This window comes from Loxodonta africana, chromosome 3 (assembly GCF_030014295.1).
Source record: "Loxodonta africana isolate mLoxAfr1 chromosome 3, mLoxAfr1.hap2, whole genome shotgun sequence".
NCBI lineage: Eukaryota > Metazoa > Chordata > Mammalia > Proboscidea > Elephantidae > Loxodonta > Loxodonta africana.
In genome coordinates this window covers 36,340,960-36,358,575 of record NC_087344.1, presented here as the reverse complement: position 1 = coordinate 36,358,575, position 17,616 = coordinate 36,340,960, and the positions used below count along the sequence as shown (strand labels likewise).

Here is a 17,616-nt window from a genome sequence, read left to right as displayed (position 1 = left end):
GGCTCCCCAGCACCACAGCCACCCCCTCAGAGCTGGGTGGGCAGACTTGAGGGAAACCACCAAGTACCTGGCAGAGGCAGCCTTGTGGGGGTTGTGAGAGGTGGCCCACCAAACCCCTGGAGCTCCTGACAGACAGAAAGTCAGAAGACTTGGTTCAAGGCCCTTCTAGTCCTGTGACCTGGTAAGTCAGCATCTCACGTGGTCAGCATGCTCCCCAACAGTTAAACCCGTAGCCCTACGTGATGGGCATAGAAATCTCTCTGACTTCTTCAGCGCTGTGTGACATTTCAAAACCCACTGAACGCAGCACTTCCACTTAACCAGACCTGTCCCGATGCTGATGTGCTGTGTCCAGCTCCACGGCCCCAAGCAGGGTCCCCTCGGACCCCCTCAGACCAACCCTTGCTGAACCCAGGACCCCCCTCCAGCGAGCCCCTCTACTGGTTGGCCAACTGGGATGGACCTAGAGCCCTGCCCAGCAGTCCTGTGGAAGGTACAAGGGAGGGGGAAAGTCATGTGGGTTAGAGTGGGGGCTACTCATTGTCCCCAGTGCTCACAGGCAGAGTCCACTCACTGGCCACACCCACCAGGACGAGCCCAGTCTTGCAGACCCCAATACAGTCCAGGTGCTGGCTGCTCTACCCAGATGCCCAGGCAGCAGGCTCCGCCCCTGCTCTGAGGAAGGGTAGGGAGATCAGTTGGGACTCAGGGACTTCAGAGCCCAGGTGAGACAGCCCTCTCCTATTCCCAAATGAGAGGGCCTGGGGAGACATCCCACTCCTCTAGGCCCCCTGTACTCCCCCCAACACACACACACAGCACAGAGGGGTTGTTTCCTATGAAGGGATGGAGCACCCCCCTCTCCCTCCACCATCCCCTCAGCCCTTGATGTCCTCAGGGGAGCCCTCTAGGAACCTGAACAGTAGAAAAGCCCAGGGTCTGGGGATGCTGGGGTCCCCACTGCTTCCAGCCCGTGTCCCACAGGAGCAACACTGAATCCCACTGACTCCCCAATTCCCAGGGGCCCTCCTCTAGGTGGAAGATGGTACTCCCAGAAGGACTCACACTCACACTCCAGTGAGGTGCACCCTCAAAGAGCATCTCATCTACCCACCACTCTGGACAAGCAGGGAAACTGAGGCACAGGGAGGGGCAGGACTTAACCAAGTCACTGAGTACATCTTGGCTAGCATTGGTAGGCCACACAGCCAATTCAGTCCCCCTTCCACCTTACCCCCTGCCCCTCCACCACCCACACCCCAGTACCCTAGCCTCTAGGCCTTCAGGGTATTTGACTGGTGCTCGGAGTCTTGGGGCACAGGATGCTATCTGTGAGGCCATCTCTGATTGCTGCAGTTAGTACTGGCCCCCCAGCTCTCCCACCCCCACTCCCTTACCTGACTACTCATCACCCATTTCTCCCTTGAGACAGATCACTACTCTGCCCCACCCCCTTGAGCAAGCTGTGGGGAGGGGTAGGAAGTTTGTCTCCATCAGAGCAGGAGGACAAAGGCTTGAACTTCGGTCCCCAACTCTCATTCATTCATTTGTTCACTCATTCATTCATTCTGGATGCTGAGCCATCACAGCAACATAATCAGACAGAATGGGAGGCTGGGCCAGATCCTTCCCCACCCACCAGGTGCCCCCATCACTGCTGTCACCTGTTGGATGCTGCACTCCTCCTTCACCTCCCAAGCCCGCAGGGAATTAGCCAGGAAGCCAGGAGGCAGAAAGGTTCCAGAGATTCCCTCCTTATTTCCTCAGGGGGTGCAGAGCTGGAGCCGCCCCTCCAGGGCCTCTCCTTCAGGGCCCCTCTGACTTGGCCTCTGGACCATGGGAACCCCAGGCCACTCGCGAGCCCAGTGGCAGCCCGACACTGTGCCCAGGCACCCATGGGTGCTGAGGTGCCTGCCCAGGGGATCCTGCAGGGTGCCACCTCTCACCACCCTCAGGGCCCAGGATGAGGGCCAGGCAGGGGCTTGGGAAGGCATTCTGTGCACACCAACCATGCAGATGAGGAAACTGAGGCCTCAGGGGCTGGACACAGGAATGCTGACCCTGGGGCTGGACCTGTCCTCGCATGCCCTACCCCTCTGCACCCGGCAGAATGACCCCAGCCAGGCAGGGCCCCCTGAGTCCAGCCCCCATCACCCGGCTGCCTCTGCCGGCCTGTGCCCTCTGAGGGGCTGCCCACCCTCCCTGCCTAACTCCTCTCTCCCTGACCTCCCTGTCAGGTCAGGACAGTTTCCTGAAGGACAGTTCGGAAATCCCCATCGCATTTCCCCTTTCTTCTCCATAGGGAGTTTTCCAGGGTCCTGGGGGTGGGAGAGATTGTGAGGACCAAAGTGCTTGAGCCTGAGTCCTGGAGGGTGGCAGGTGGGCAGGGGCCGTGGAACTACAGGGCTCAGAGCTGTAAGCCCTCCCAAGACCCACCCCAGAAGCTCCCCGCCACCCCTCTGTGGTCAAGGCCAGCCTCAGCCTCCTCTCAGTTCAACTCCAGCTGGGCAGTGGGGCTCAGAGGCAGAGCAGGCTTGGTCCTTGCCCACAAGTAAAAATTCCAGTCACATGAAGAAGACAAGTCCACAAGCAAAAATTCCAGAGTCAAGTGGTGAGGGCCCTCTTACTGAGCAGCAAATGCCAAGTGGGGCTCTGAAGGATAAATAGAAGCCTGTCTGTGGACTAGGTGGGAAAGGGCTTTTGCTGAGAAGGGGCTTGGATTGAGAGATGGCCAGAGAGGTACTTGGGGTCTGCTCCTGGGGAGGCATGAAGTGGGGGAAGAGTTTAGTGCTCAGCCAGCCTAGCCGATACTGGAAGGAAGGGGAAGACTCTAGACACGTCCCGTAGGAGGGAGACTACGGCAGAGCAGCTATCAGGTTGTGAAGGCCAGAGTGGACCAGAGTATGGAGAGGAGGCTCCACGGGTCACCCAGGTAGGCAGCACTGAGAGGTGAGGGTTGGGGGGAGGCAGGGAGGGAGCAGAGAGGATGATTTCAGGATGAGGAGGTAGAATCTACAGGACACTGTTGCCAGTTCTCCTGGGGCAGCAATGGGCAGAGAGGATGATGACTCCACGGTCTCATGCTGAGGACAGAAGAAAGCCAGTGAACTGGAAGGGGATGGTTGGAGGGGGGAGTTCACAGCAGCAGGGGCTTCCCAGAGGCTAAGCGGCCTTCCAGAAAGCCACACCTGCTGCTGGGGAATAGGACACAAAGACGCCCAGGCGTCAGCTACTGGCCAGCGTGTCAGGTCCCTTCTCAGACGTCTCACCGGCACCTTAAACTCCACGTGGTCCAGCCACCCTCTGGCTCTCCCTCTCAACTGTCCTCTGGGAAGCTCCCCACCTGGGGAAGGTCATCTTCTCCCACCTAAACTCAGGAAGCTGGGGGCAGTTGTGCTTCAAGACTCACCTTGCACCCTTCTGGGCTTGGAGACATTGCCTCCAGAACATTCCTCAAACCCCCTCCTTCCAGGCACTTACCTCCTCCTCAAGCCCCGTAACCCCTCAGCAGCCTCTCACCTGGACTCACCTCCTGCTCTTGCTCCCCTACTCTCTGTTGTCCCGGCAGCAGCTGAGGGGAGGTTTTCAAGCTGTAAACAGATCAAGTCACCCCTCTCCCTACAGCTTCTGGTGCCTTACTCCAGACTCCCAGGCAAGCCCTTCTTGCCTCCCAAATCATTGCCCACTCTCTCTCTGCCACAGCCACACTGGTCTCCTTCAGGTCCCTGCTTATGCTAAGCTCCTGTTCGTTCATTCCAGAGCCTTCTCACATTCTGTTACTGGAATGCTCCTCCCCACTGGCTTTCTTCATTCTTCAGTAACAATAACACCTCACACCCATGCAGTGCCTCTGGGCTGCAGGCATCCTTCAAACCTTACGGATATCTATGCTCTCTTAACCCTCACAGCAACTCTATGCGGGTACACAGTAATAACCTCAGGAGCCATTAATAGCCCCACCTTACAGGTAAGGAGATCAAGGCACAGAGAGCTGAGTGTCATGCCAAACCCATATCACCAGTAGCAGCAAATGGCCCTTTGACCCAAACTGTGGGTCCAGAGCTCCTAACCACTACCCTACACTACCTCCCAAGTTTCAGTTCAAGGGGAGAGTCCAGGAAGATTGATTGAAGCTGGGAGGGGTCCTCCCATCCTGGTTCAGTAGAAAAATGGATGACCCTAGCCTTAGAATGGGACTGGCACCCAAGGGAGAGGCCAAGTCCACTACACCATGGAAGCCTTTGGGAGCATCAGGTGCCTCCAGGCCCCAAGGTGGGCAGGCAGGAGCCAAGGCCATCTGCAAAGAGAAGGAGGAAGAGGATCAGTGAGGACATCTGGAGAAGGAGAAAAGGAAGAGAAAATAGCTAAGGAGGTCAAAAGAGAGAAAGACATGAGTGGACAGAGTCACTGGACACAAGGGAGGAGAAAGTTCCAAGAAAGGGTTGCTCTGCAAGGGCAAGATGGCATATAGAAGGTTGCCCAATAATGTCTTAGAGATTGTTAACTAAACAGATATTCCCATTTTCTACCATGGGGATATAAATGGGTATAGCCTTTATAGAAGAAAATTTGGAAGTAAATATTAAAATTTTAAACCATTGCATTATTTGGCCCAGGAAGTCCTATTTAGGAATTTCATCCTATAAATAGACTCCTAAGTGTGAAGAGATGCATGTACAGGAATGTACACTGCAGCCTTTATGGTAATAAAGAAAAATTGGAAACGACCTAAGTGTTCATCAAAAGAGAACTGGTTACTTCTCCTCTGGTCGTGGTGTAGTAACACAGCCTGGATTTACCCTTTTGTCATAAAAACTAGCAACTAAAAAATATACAAATCACCTGTTTTCAGACCTTGGGCATTAGGCAAAAGAGACTGTAATCCTCAAGAAAAGGGGAGCAAATTAGTTGAGCTCTACAATCATTCTACCATTCTACAAGGGGCACAGTCCAGACTGCAGAGCAGGGAGGGGGTCCCAAAAAGATCAAGGCAATCTTGCAGAGTTGAGGGGTTCAGGGAATCTTAAGCAGATGGACATTGCAAGCAGAGTTCCAGAAAAGAGGGAACTACACAGGCAAAAAGCTCCAGAAACCTACATAAAAGTCTTTTTGACTCCTCGCTGAATAAAAAGCTGTGCATGTGAAGAACAGTGAACCACTAGGAAGCTGCGAACTCAAGGCTGGGAAACATCTGAGTTCTGGCCAGCCAGACTTGAGAGTCTTCATTCAGGCCATTCAGTAGAGAAGCAAGAAAGGCCATGTGTTATTAGTGGACTTAAACTATCCCCCAAAGCAAAGGCTACTCAGATCTGCTCTAACGAAGCTTAAAAATCAGTTACAAAACAATCAGAGTGAACAAAAAGTAACTTAACTGTATGCCAAAACAAAATACAATACTCCTTAAAGGAAGACAAAAGAAATCCAGATAATCAAAAGTATAAAATTTACAAAGTCCAGCATTCAATCAAAAATAACTAGACGTGCCAAGAAGCACAAAAATGTGACCAAGAAAAAACTAAGTCAATAGAAATAAACCCCAAAATTATAGCAATGATTGAATTAGCAGACAAGGACCTTAAAATATACGTATATCCAAGGCACACCAATTGGTCTCTATTTGCCTGAAGCAAAAAGGAGGAAGGAGACTCAGGAATAGGAGGAGGAAATGAATGTGTGGTTAATTGCCTCCATGAATAATTGCCTCTTTTGCCATGAGGCTAGAAGAACTCGATGGCACCCAGCTACCATTACTGAACGTTTTGAGTTTATGTTAATGGAAGACTAACAACTCAGAAAAAAAGAGAGTGAGAATGGTTGTACAAGTCAAAAAATATAATCAATACCACTGAATTGTACATACAGAAACTGTTGAATTGGTGTATGTTTTGCTGTGTATATTCTCAACAACAAAAATAAATTAAAAAAATACATATATATATGCATAATGATGAAGGAAATGGAAAATATAAAAAGGGACCAAGTGGAACTTTTAGAGGTGAAAAATAGATTTCAAATGAAAAATATGCTGGATAAAATTAACAACAGATTAAACACATCAAAAGGAAATATTAGTGAATTTGAGGATATAGTAATAGAAAGTATTCAGAATGAAATACACTCAGAAAAAAAAATGAGCAGAGTTTCAATGATTGCTGTAAAATATCGAGAAATCTAACATGAACGTAATTGGAATTCCAGAAAAAGAAGAGAGAGGGGTAAGAACAGAAAAATTATTTGAATGTGGGGTTAGCAACCAATGTCACAAGACAGTACGTGTATTGTTTAATAAGAAAATAATTTTCTCTATAAACCTTCACCTAAAGCACAATTAAAAAATAAATAAAAGAATATTAATGGATAGGACATGTAGCAGGAGCCATGACCCAATTGGTTGACTCTCATTATCTCCTATAAAAGTCTTGCCCGTGAAGCTACCATCTTTCTGGAACACATACTGAGGTGGTCCAAGGAAGAGAACATTTTCTCCCTATACAAATTCTTACCATCACTGCTTAAAGAAATCCATCAAGAATGGCAAAAAAAGAAAAATTATTTGAAGAAGTAATAGATAAAATTTTTCTAAATGTGAAGAAAACTATAAACCTACAAATCCTAGAAGTTCAACAGACAGTAAGAAGGATAAACAAAGGGGAATACACACAAAGGCAAATTATGCAAAATTCCTGAAAAACAGTAACAAAGAGGAAAGTTTTAAATCTGTCTGAGATTTTTAAAAAATGCCTTCTATACAAAGAAAAGATGAGACTTACAGCAGACTTCTCATCAGAAGCAATGCAGTTCAGAAGACAATGGAAGAACATCTTTAAAGTGCTGAAAGAAAAATCCGCCTTAAATTTCCATACATTTTTCAAACTTGGAAGCAAATTAAAGGCTGAGGGCTTACATTTTAAAAATTTCAAAAAGCTGAGATAATTCATTGCCAACAGTCCTGCATTACAAGAAATGCAAATGGATATTTACATTATAAATGAACCATTGGAACACACAACTACATGGCTAAACCACGCAGTTATACCGTGTTGTGTTGTATGACTCCATTTACATAAGATTCTGGAACACATGTAATCTAGAGAGAGAGAATACAGATTGGGGTCTCCTGAGACCAAGGGTGGTGATTGAGTGGGAAGGGGCTCCAGGGTCCCTTTAAGAATGATGATGGAAATGTTCTATATAATGAAGAAGATGGTGGTGGTTACACAAGTGTAAACATTTGTCAAAACTTGACAAATTGCACACTTAAAACAGGTGTACTTAAAAAAAACAGGTGTACTTTATTGTAGTTGAGTCATAACTCAAAGGAGTTGACTTTTTAAATGTGGGAACTGACAATAAATTACTTCTTCACTTGGGTCCCTCTGCACACAATAGGCACAGACACAGGGCTGCAGGAGTTGCTGTGTGTGATAAGTCACAGGAGCAGGCTAGGATGATCGAGAACCCACTGTGGGCCTTGCCCCGGCCCTGAGCAACAGGGAGCCCAGACCAACCCCAAGAAAGGCCCTGGCATGTGCCCAACTCCTCAAGGACAGGATGGCACCTTGCCCTCGACAACGTGCCAGGGCTTCCCCAGCACCGTCTCCTTCCTGTGCCCATTCCTCTGCAGGGTCCCATCTCATTCTGCTCTATCCTGAATCCAGCCTCAGCAAGCCCTGGCCCGTGCAGCAGCCGCCCCCACATGGCCCTGCCTGCATCCACTTTCCTCAATCCAGTGTGTCACCCAGCGTCACGCGTTTGGTCTGTCTGTGCCTCCTTCCCTTGTCTGTGTCCCCAACAGAATGCAAGCTCCCCAAGGACAGGAAACTTTCTCTCTCCTCTCACGCCCATGTCCCCCACCTCTTGCCCAGTTCAGGAAGTCAGCACACATCATTGAATAATATGGCAAAGGGACAGCAGCCCCCCGAGCAGGAGCGGGTCTGGTGCTCACAGCCAGACCTTGGTGATACCCTGTTGAATATGAACTAGTTCACGGACCATCCACAGCAACAAGGCCACTCATGCACAAAAGCAAAACTGTTTCATGGTCACATCCGAATTCAGAACACAAATATGATCCAGGTGCCAAAGATGACAGACACCCCCCTCCCTGGCTCATACCCATGACGGCTGCTTCTTTACCCATCACAATTTAGCCCAGGCCTAGTCTTCCCACCTGCTAATAAGATTTAAGACACCCGGTGCTCACTTTGGCAGCACATACACTAAAATTGGAACAATATAGAGAAGATTAGCATGGCCCTTTCTCAAAGATGACACGTGAATTCATGAAGCCTTCCATATTTTTCCTAAAAAACAAAAACACACTTGAGGAACGTGTTTCTTAGTTCAGTCAAATATACTAGACCAAGTGGGTGGCTCCTGTCCAAAAGTAAGACAAGAAGGCAGGAAGGAACAGGAACTGGACCAATGGACATAGGGAAGGGGGGGGAAGGGGGAGCATGCTGGCATATTGTGGGGAATGCAACCAATGTCACAAAACAATATGTACATAAATTTTTGAATAAGAAATTAACCTGAGCTGTAAACTTTAACCTAAAGGACATTAAAATTAAAAACAAAATTTTTTTTTCAAGGCACGCAGTCATGGAATTTCCCTGATCCTGACGGCACCAATCCCAAAGACTTGCGTTCTTGAACCCACCCTCTACTGAGCTGCCCACAGTTCCCCACAGGTGATTTCTCTCCGTAACAGCAATGAATGCAGGTTGTTAGAGCACAGATGTGCTCCCTGGTGGCCTTTGGTTGGAGGGCTTTGGCAAATGTCGGAATTCTTCAAGTGAAGTCCATACAGCTGCTCTCTTTCTCTTACTAATGTTGGTCACCTGGGAGCATAATTCTGGGGAGTTGATTTCCTAAAAGACCCTAGACACCCACATGTGTGCACGTGAACATGCATGCACACTCATGCACGTATGCACACATATATACACATGCAGCCACATGCTTGCACAAATATACATATGTGTACACACCCATGCATGCACATGCATGCATACACCCACATATGCATGCCTGTGTTCACAAATTGCATGTACATGCCCACACATGCACACACATACCTGCACACACAACCCAGGTGTCATGTGGGAAGGGCAAAGGGCTTGTGTCAGGAGGATGGTCTACCTCTACATCTCCCATCTGGGCTGCCTAAGCAGAGGCCATGGGCCCAGAACATTCTCTAATAAGGAGGCTGGGAATTGGTCTCTCTTTTTCTTTTCCAGTCCCTTCTCCTTTCAGAGAAGCCTTTTTCTCTGGCACACAGTAACTGTCTCCGTTCTGCTCATGCATGGGCACCATATGGCACCTGGCCAACCCATCCCTATGTCTGTTTCTGGTGGGGCCTCCCTTGACTGTGGCACAACAGTGGTGTGCACGGGACATCTACCCTGTACGCGCCGCAAGGGGTGATTCGTTGGCCCACAGTGGAAGCTGATAACATTTCATTTCTTCTCTCTGTGGGTAAAGTGTTGTTCCACACTCTATCAGAACCTGTCGTTTGTGCCTTGTTGGCAACCTCAAACTTGTTATGACAACTCAAAAAGGGGCCAGGTTGGTTTGTAAAACCACCTTGTCTGTATGTGCACTTTGTCTGTCCTGAGAAACGCCAGGCATGTTTTCCCCCCAGGGAAGGGTGAGGGGGGGACACTGTCAAAACAACTTTCACTTTCTCCTTTGACCACTTCTGAGTAGTTTGAGCCATTTTCAGCAGCATGTTTCACTTTTATAAGCAAAAGGCCCACAGAGTGGCGCACTAATATTCACTGTGTGTAAAGGCCCAGGGGACTTCCCTGGTTTTCCTCAGAACTGCCTGGCAGTTCCGGACAGTTCCAGACAGTTCTAGTCTACTGCACACCCCTTCCCCCCAAACCGGGGCTGTAGGTTCAAAAATGAGTCAAACCCAGCCCTGTTCCCAAGGGGTCACCTCCAGCCCGTGTGGAGGCAAGGACAGTTCTGGGGTCAGTGAGCAGATGTGGAGTGGGGAGGGGGACGCATTACTCCTGTAGGGTGGAGATGAGGGGAGGAAGGAAAGAAGGGAGGAAGAGGGTAGGGGAGGGGCAGTTGGAGGACAGGAAGACGAAGGAGAGGGAACAGGAGGTGGAAGGAGGGGCAGCTGGAGGAGGAGAGCCTTTTCGCCTTCCCAATCTGGACTCTGATGACCCCAATGCAGCCAAAGACCCCTGCAGGAAGGCCCGACCCAGGGCAAACACCCTCCACACACCCCTGTTCCCCCTTCTCCATCCTCTTCCCCTCCCTCCAGAGCCAGCTGGGGCTCTGGAGCATGAGCAGCCCCTAACCTGTGTTCTCAGGACACTGAGGGGCAGTTGTGCTCTGGGCCAGCCTTCAGGGTGAGTTGGCCCCCTGCCTTGTGCGAAGCTGTATAGACAGACAGCAAAGATCAGCCCTGGAAGCCAAGCCACAGATTCTGTCACCATCAGTCCAAAAGGGTCCACACCAACTTAGGGCCACTGGAGAAAGCAGAATATGCTCCCTAACCAATCATACGAGTGTTGCCTCTAGTCACCCTGCTCTCCACACCTGCACCCAGCTTCCCACGCCAACGCCTACCCAGGGCGCACTGGAAGCCTTTCCTGTTTTTACTCTAAGCTTCCTGTGATGGTTAAGGTTGGGTGTCAGCTTGACTGGGTCATGATTCTCAGTGGTTTGGCAGTTATGATGTAGTTTGGCAGTTATGTAATAATGTCATCACCTCTATGATGAGATTTGTTATGAGCAGCCAATCAGCTTCCTTGGGGAGGTTTCCTCGGGGGTGTGGCCTGCATCCAATATATATGGACTTTCTGGCAAAGCTGGCTGGCTTTTGCTCCTTCTAGATCCTGTACCCAGCTCGTAATCATATGACCTCCAGTTCTTGGGACTTGAGGCAGCAGCCTGCGATATGATCTGCCGATCTTGGGTTCATCAGCCCCTGCAGCTACTTGAGTCAGGAGGAGCCTCCAACCTGACACTTGACCCACACACAGACTTGGAACTTGCCAGCCTCTACAACCACATGAGCCATTCCCTTGATGCCATCCAGTTGGTTCCGACTCATAGTCACCCTATGTCAACAGAATGAAACACTGCTTGGTCCTGTGCCATCCTTGCAGCCACTATGTCAACCCTTCTCGTTGAGGATCTCCCTCTCTTTCGATGACCCTTTACTTTACCAAGCATGATATCCTTCTCCAGGGACTTGTCCCTCCTGATAACATGTCCAAAGTATGTGAGATGAAGTCTCACCATCCTTGCTTCTAAGGAGCATTCTCGCTGTACCTCTTCCGAGACAGATTTGTTCATCTTTCTGGCGATCTATGGTGTAGTCAATATTCTTTGCCACACACACGTACACATATATATAAATCCATTAAAAAAAAAAAAAAAAACCATTGCCATCAAGTTGATTCCAACTCATAGCGACCCTATAGGACAGAGTAGAACTGCCCCATAGGGTTTCCAAAGAGCAAGTGGCTGGAGGATTAGAACACCAACTTTTTGGTTAGCAGCTGTAGCTCTCAACCTCTATGCCACCAGGGCTCCATATATGTATGTGTGTATATATATATGTGTGCATGCATATATATGTATATATATATTCCTTTATATATATACATATACATATACGTATACGTATACATATACATATATACATTTCACTGGTTTTACTTCTCTAGAGAACCCAACCTAAGACACTTCTCCCACCCTGCCTTCATCCAAAGGGAAGAGACAGTGGCCGGCACCTGCATGTCCACTCTGACTTAACTGCCTCTGCTTGTGACCATTGGGGGTCTCCATTCATCTCTACCTTTGCTACAGGAGGGAGCGGAAGCCTGGGGGTCTGAGGCCCCAGGAGGAAAGACAGCTAGGGGGGGTGGTGAGGAGCCCCCCTCCCTCACAATGTCACAGATACCATTTGTATTGGGGGAAACTGAAGCCCAGAGTGGCTCAGAGTCCTTAACCTTGCCCACTGCTCGTTTCCTAGTGACTGCCCCCTAGGGCAGGTCCAGCAGAGAGAGCCACCTGTAGCAGGGTCCCTCCTGAAATGTAAGCCCCACGCCCCTGTAGGAGCCCCAAGGGCGGGGACCTTTCTGCTCACTCATGCCCATGTCCCCCATCCCTGGCCCAGCTCAGGAACTCAGCGCTCATGATTGGATAATGTTAGAAATGCACACGTTAACCAAACCCATTGCCACCAAGTTGATTCTGACTCGTAGCAACCCTACAGGACAGAGTAGAATTGCCCAATAGGGTTTCCAAGGAGTGCCTGCTGGATTTGAACTGCTGACAAGGGCCACATTAGGAGGAGGGAAAAAGTGGCTCCAAATCTCCTAGGCAGGACCCGGGAAGCTGCATCTGAGCTAGCCACCAGGGGATTTGAGAAAGATATCTGAAAAGACATGTGCTTGCCAATGCAGGGAGGTGGCAGGGCAGAGGTCTCTGGGCATTTGACCAGTCTGTGCTCATGCAGCTTTGGCAAGTTCTGGTGCATTGTGGACCCTCTACCCAGGGGAGAAAAAGGGCCACGTGCCCCAGAGGGCGCCCATGCTGCAGTACCCAGGGCCCTAGCCCCGGGGTGGGGGGGAGTGGTGGGAGTAGAGCTAGGGCAGCCCCTGATTCCCATGGCTCCTGATTCAGGACCTGCCAAGCCCCCCAGAGTTGAAGCAGGTCAGATACCCCACAGAGACCAGAGTGTGGTAACCCTTGGAGGGAGGGCCGTGTTGTAGGGCCCAAGCAAGTCTCTGTCTTCTCAGTCACTGTAGTACTGTTCACAGGCCCACTGTGTGAGTGTTGGGGTGGCCATGGATGGCACCTGATGAACAGCTGATTCAGTCCTTCTCTTCGGTGAGGCACTCTGCTAGGCATGAAGCAGGGTGACCAGACTGTTGCTCTCTGCACCCATGTTATCAAAGGTCTGCCGAGTGTACCAAAGGGGTAGCTCAGTGCTGTGCCTCTCCCAGGGGGAAGAGGAATGGTGGGAGGAACATTCCTGACCTTTACCTTGGAGGGACCCACTGGACCCTATCTGACACTACGTGGAGCCCCTGGTTCTCAGTAGAGCTGGTGGCCACTCCCTGATGCACCTGGGTTTCATCGGGTGTCTACAGGGTGGCTCCTCCCTGCTCAGGTCCTGTTAACCACATGTCCACAAGATGCTGGACGGGCCTGAGGACCCAGGGAACTTCCCAGTGACCAAGTTCCCTGTGACAGCCATGTGAGGGAAAAGAGGCCAGAGAGGACCCTGGGCCTCTCTAAAAGCCAACCGCAGCAACCACTTCCTGCAAACACGCTGCACTCTGTCTTGTCTGCAACGCCAAGTGTTCTTGCTCCAGAGAATGCTATGTAAAACATGAAGAAGCCCTCTGAGTGGAGGCATATTTTGCACATCAGCAGCCCATAGAGCTGGTCAACCTACCAGCCCTGGTGATTCTTGCTCAGCCTGGTGCAGAGCTTCCCAGCGGCCCTGGCATGTGCTGCAGCTCATGGAGACCACGTCACTACCATTCTTGCGAAAACATGTGGCTTTGTAAGGAAGGGGGACTCGCACAGGGACATGGAACTATACTGCTGAAGTTGAGTTTTCTGACTTCGAGAACAATTTCACTTCTTTTTAAAAGTATGACCATAAGCATGTGTTCCCTGAATTATCCCCATGGAAAATAAAAAGATTTCTCAACTTTACCTTTCTTTTTCATTTTCACAATTGGACTTACTTGCACAGGCAAATGTTGATCAGATGAACTAAATGTTGGTGTGTTAAGACATGGTCAGCTTTGATTTTGTAATGACCACTGCCTGGTCTGAGAAAATGCCTCTCTCCAAGGCAGCCTGCCCAGACAGGCTCATCCATTCATTCATTCTCTCATTCATTATGCTCTTTCATTCATTCATTTGCTCATTCATTCACCAGCATGGGTGGAGCACTCCCCACATGCCCAGCCAGGACGTACCCCTTATGTCCCAATGACACACCCTCTATTTCCATGTCAAGGCCCTGTTCGAGGGGTGTCAATGAGGGGTACGTTATTATGGGTGGAACTGTGTCCCCCCAAAATATGTGTATCAATTTGGCTATGCCATGATTCCCAGTACTCTGTGATTGTCCACCACTTTGCTGTGTGTCGTGGATCCCACCAATATGACGTTAATGAGACAGATTGGCGGCAGTTGTGTTGACAAGATCTAAAGGTATTAGATTCTGTTTTAAGTCAATCTCTCTTGAGATATAAAAGAGTGGCCGGGGGACCTCATACCACCAAGAAAGCTGTGTCGGAAGCAGAGCGTATTCTTTGGACCCAGGGTTCCCGCACGGAGAAGCTCCTAGTCCAGGGGAAGATTGATGACAAGGACCTTCCTCCGGAGTTGACAGAGAAAGGCTTCCCCTAGAGGTGACTCCCTGAATTTGGACTTTTAGCCTACCAGACTGTAAGAAAATAAACTTCTGTTTGTTAAAGCCATTCAGCTGTGGTACTTCTGTTACAACAGCACTAGATGACTAACACAATTGTCATCTGACATCCCCTGGCCTGGGACTTTTCTCATTGCTGTGTTCCCACACTCATGCTTAGAGAGCACTATGCTCCCTAAGAGCTGGGACAGGCAGGAAAGAAGGAGAACGCCAGCCAGCTTCCAGGGAAGGTGGTTGTAACAGCCCAGTTTATTGAAAGCCTACTGGGTGGCAGCTGTGGCTGGTGGTTCCATTAGGTGGGGACACTGGAAGAGGTAGGTGGTCTCTCCAAGGTTATATATGGAAAGTGGGGGTCCATCTCATTTTGTGGACTGAATTGGAATATTCAAGCAAGAAGGCCACTAAGAGATGGCCTAATACCACCCCCTTGTTCAGTCGAGGACAGCCAGTGACTACCCAGAGTCTCCCCTGGGCCTGCAGGCTCTTGCCCAGCACCCCCTCCCCATCTCACCACACAGTGAGAGGAACCCCCAGGACCAGGCACAACTCAGACCCAAGTCCCTGTAACTCTCACTCCAGTCACTGAGTGTCACTGAGCATCTCTGAGACTCTGTCTGGGACATGGAGAAGCTGCCACCCACCACCTGCTGGAAAGGCTGGGACACCCATAGGGAGGGACCTGGAGCCTAAGCTAGAACTGGACAAAGCGGCTTCTGGGGCAGAGGGAAGGAGGCTGGAGGCTGCTCCTTCCTGCCCATACCTCAATGAACTTTTCCAGGCCTTTGTTCCTGAGCCCACGTGCCCTCCTCAAGCAAAGGGCACAGTGCACCCCCAAATAAGACGCGCTGCCAAGGGGATCCCCCAACACTGCTGCTTGAATATCTGACAAAGACGGCAGATCATCTTTCTGGGAATTGACAGTTCTGTTTACCAGGAAGCAGAGGGTTCTAGAAAACCAGTCAGGGCAGTCTCCATAGCCACAGCCTCACCCTGGGCAAAGGGCAGGAAATAGGCCCAAAGCCAAGGGAGGTGGGGCTCCACTGTAGGCACTGGGTTGGGGATGGGCAGACCCCTGATAAGGAAGCTGGGGTCCCCTGAGCTGGCTGGGCTCTACCTTGAGTCCAGGGCTCCTGGGACTGCAGGAAGGCATGCCTCTGTTCAGCTCATGAACATTTATTAGGCATCTACTGTGTCTTTTTTTTTTACTGTGTGTGCTGGGCAAGTGGCCCAGGAATGCTGTCACATCTGCTCCCTCCCACTGGGGAGAGGCATGTAAGAGTTGGGATACATGGAACCTGATTGCGAGGCTGGGCCCTGAGGTGGACACTGCTAATCTGAGGCAGGGTCAGCTCAGGGTGCTGTGAGTGGGGACCTTGAGCCATCCTGGCTCAGAGGGAGAGAGGCATAAACAAGGTGGCCCTCTCCACGCTGGTCCTCCCTCATTTCTAAACTGGTTGGGTCTGGACAGGGCTGGTGCTTCCTGGACACATACGTAACCTTGCCTTCTGTGGCTCAGCAACCCCCATTTCCCGGAACATGCAGAGAAAACACCAGGTGTGGTTTCTGAGGTCACTCCCCATGTCCACCCAGCAGCCTCAAGGGTGACCCCTAGTGGCAGCTGAGAAAGTAAGGGCAAGCGCCGCTGGGCCTAGGGGTGGGGCATGCAGCAAGAGAATGGTGAGTCCTAACACAGAGGGACCTCCCCCTCCGCCCTGGCCCAGCGGTTGAGGAGCGTGGATTTGGACACTCCTCCCCTTCCTGGGAGCTGCAGAAACTGCCAACCAGGCCCTTCCCGCACTGGGTCCAGTGTCACCCAGCCCTTTCTGGGACCCAGACCCTGCCAGCAAGCTGTATCCTCTTCAGCCCCCAGGAGACGCTGGGGAGGTGGCAGGTCCAGGTGCCACCAGGGGGCAGCAGAACCTAGACCCTGTTGCTCCTAGGTGTAGCCGTAGTACATAGGGTCTGTCCTCTATGGGCTGTCTCCTCTGTCCCTCACACTCCATGGAGTCAAGAGATCCTGGTGGGCTGTGGATGTGGGGCTTGTGCCTCCTGCATCCCCTCGAGAATGTCCCCCAGGGAAAAATGGCCAGCGCTCCCTCTGGCTCTGCTCACAGTGAGGGACTCTGGGCGTAGCCCAGGACAAAGAGAGGTGCTTCCCAACCCTATAGCAGTGTTGGAGGAGGCGATGCGCACCGGGGAATAACTGGAGGGCAAAACATGGGGTACCAGAGGGACAGGTGCTTGGGGAGCCCATCCCTGCTGAGGCAGGGAGGGTGGAGGTTGGGACCCAGCCTCACCTTGGCAAAGGAGCCTCACTGCTCGGGGCTCCAGCCCACCCTGACACCCTGCCATGTTCTCCTGGCCATCCCTGACCTCCCCAGTCCCAAAGTGGAAGTGAGGACACTCCTGCCTCCAGGGCTGTTGGGAAGGTTACCAAAAACTCCACAGCATAGGGTGCAGTGTTCAACCCACAGGAGGTCCCCCCAGGCAGGGTGCCCCAGGGTCAGGGCATCACTGAGGGTCTTCCTCGCCACTGGGGGTAGGGGAGATGGGTTGGGCAGGGGCCCAAACAGGAAGCCCTTGTTACAGTGCCCCACCCCTAGAGACCTGGCTCCCTTCCCACATCCTGGGCAAGGCCATGAACCCCAGGTGGAGGGAGGCTGGCAGTCAGCCTATGGTGGAGGGTTAGGGTGGGGACAGAGATCCAAGCAAAGGCTGGTTTATTCCATCTCTATGGTCCAGCCCTGAGGCATACATTGTATGTATCCCCATACCCGCCATCAAAATTGGATACGCCGGTGTCCTATGGGGACGAAGCTGTAGCCCACACTCCTGCTGGTGTCCAGTGGAGCCCACAGCCTCCCAAATGCACAGCACTCACCCTCCCCACCCAACTTTAACATAAGGCAACTAGTCCTTCAGGTCTGTGCAGCAGAGTCCCAGCTGCAGGGCTGGCCCCACAGAGCTGATTCCCTCTGTATGGACAATCTCGACAATTTACAACCTTGTAACATACAAAAGAAGGGTCCCAGCACCCCTCCTTCAACATGAAGGCACAGGACACTGCCCTCCCCCCGCCATGTCACCACACACCAGCAAGACACAGGCTCTAATCTGGCTGCACGCTGGCATCCCAAAGAGGAGGGAAACTGAATCCCTACTGGCCAGAGCGCTAAGGCAGCCCGCCTGGTCCT

At 51.2% G+C, this 17,616-nt stretch overlaps 1 long non-coding RNA gene and 1 other non-coding gene across 2 annotated transcripts; both read left to right on the top strand.

The window, feature by feature from the left end:
- Nucleotides 1–167: 167 nt before the first annotated feature.
- On the top strand, nucleotides 168–16,761 carry LOC135230688 (uncharacterized). Its single transcript, XR_010321271.1, has 2 exons — nucleotides 168–493; nucleotides 8,592–16,761. It is a non-coding gene; the product is annotated as an uncharacterized LOC135230688 (long non-coding RNA).
- LOC111751520 (U6 spliceosomal RNA) lies at nucleotides 8,196–8,302 on the top strand. The gene has a single exon (XR_002786634.1). It is a non-coding gene; the product is annotated as a U6 spliceosomal RNA (small nuclear RNA).
- Nucleotides 16,762–17,616: the final 855 nt, after the last annotated feature.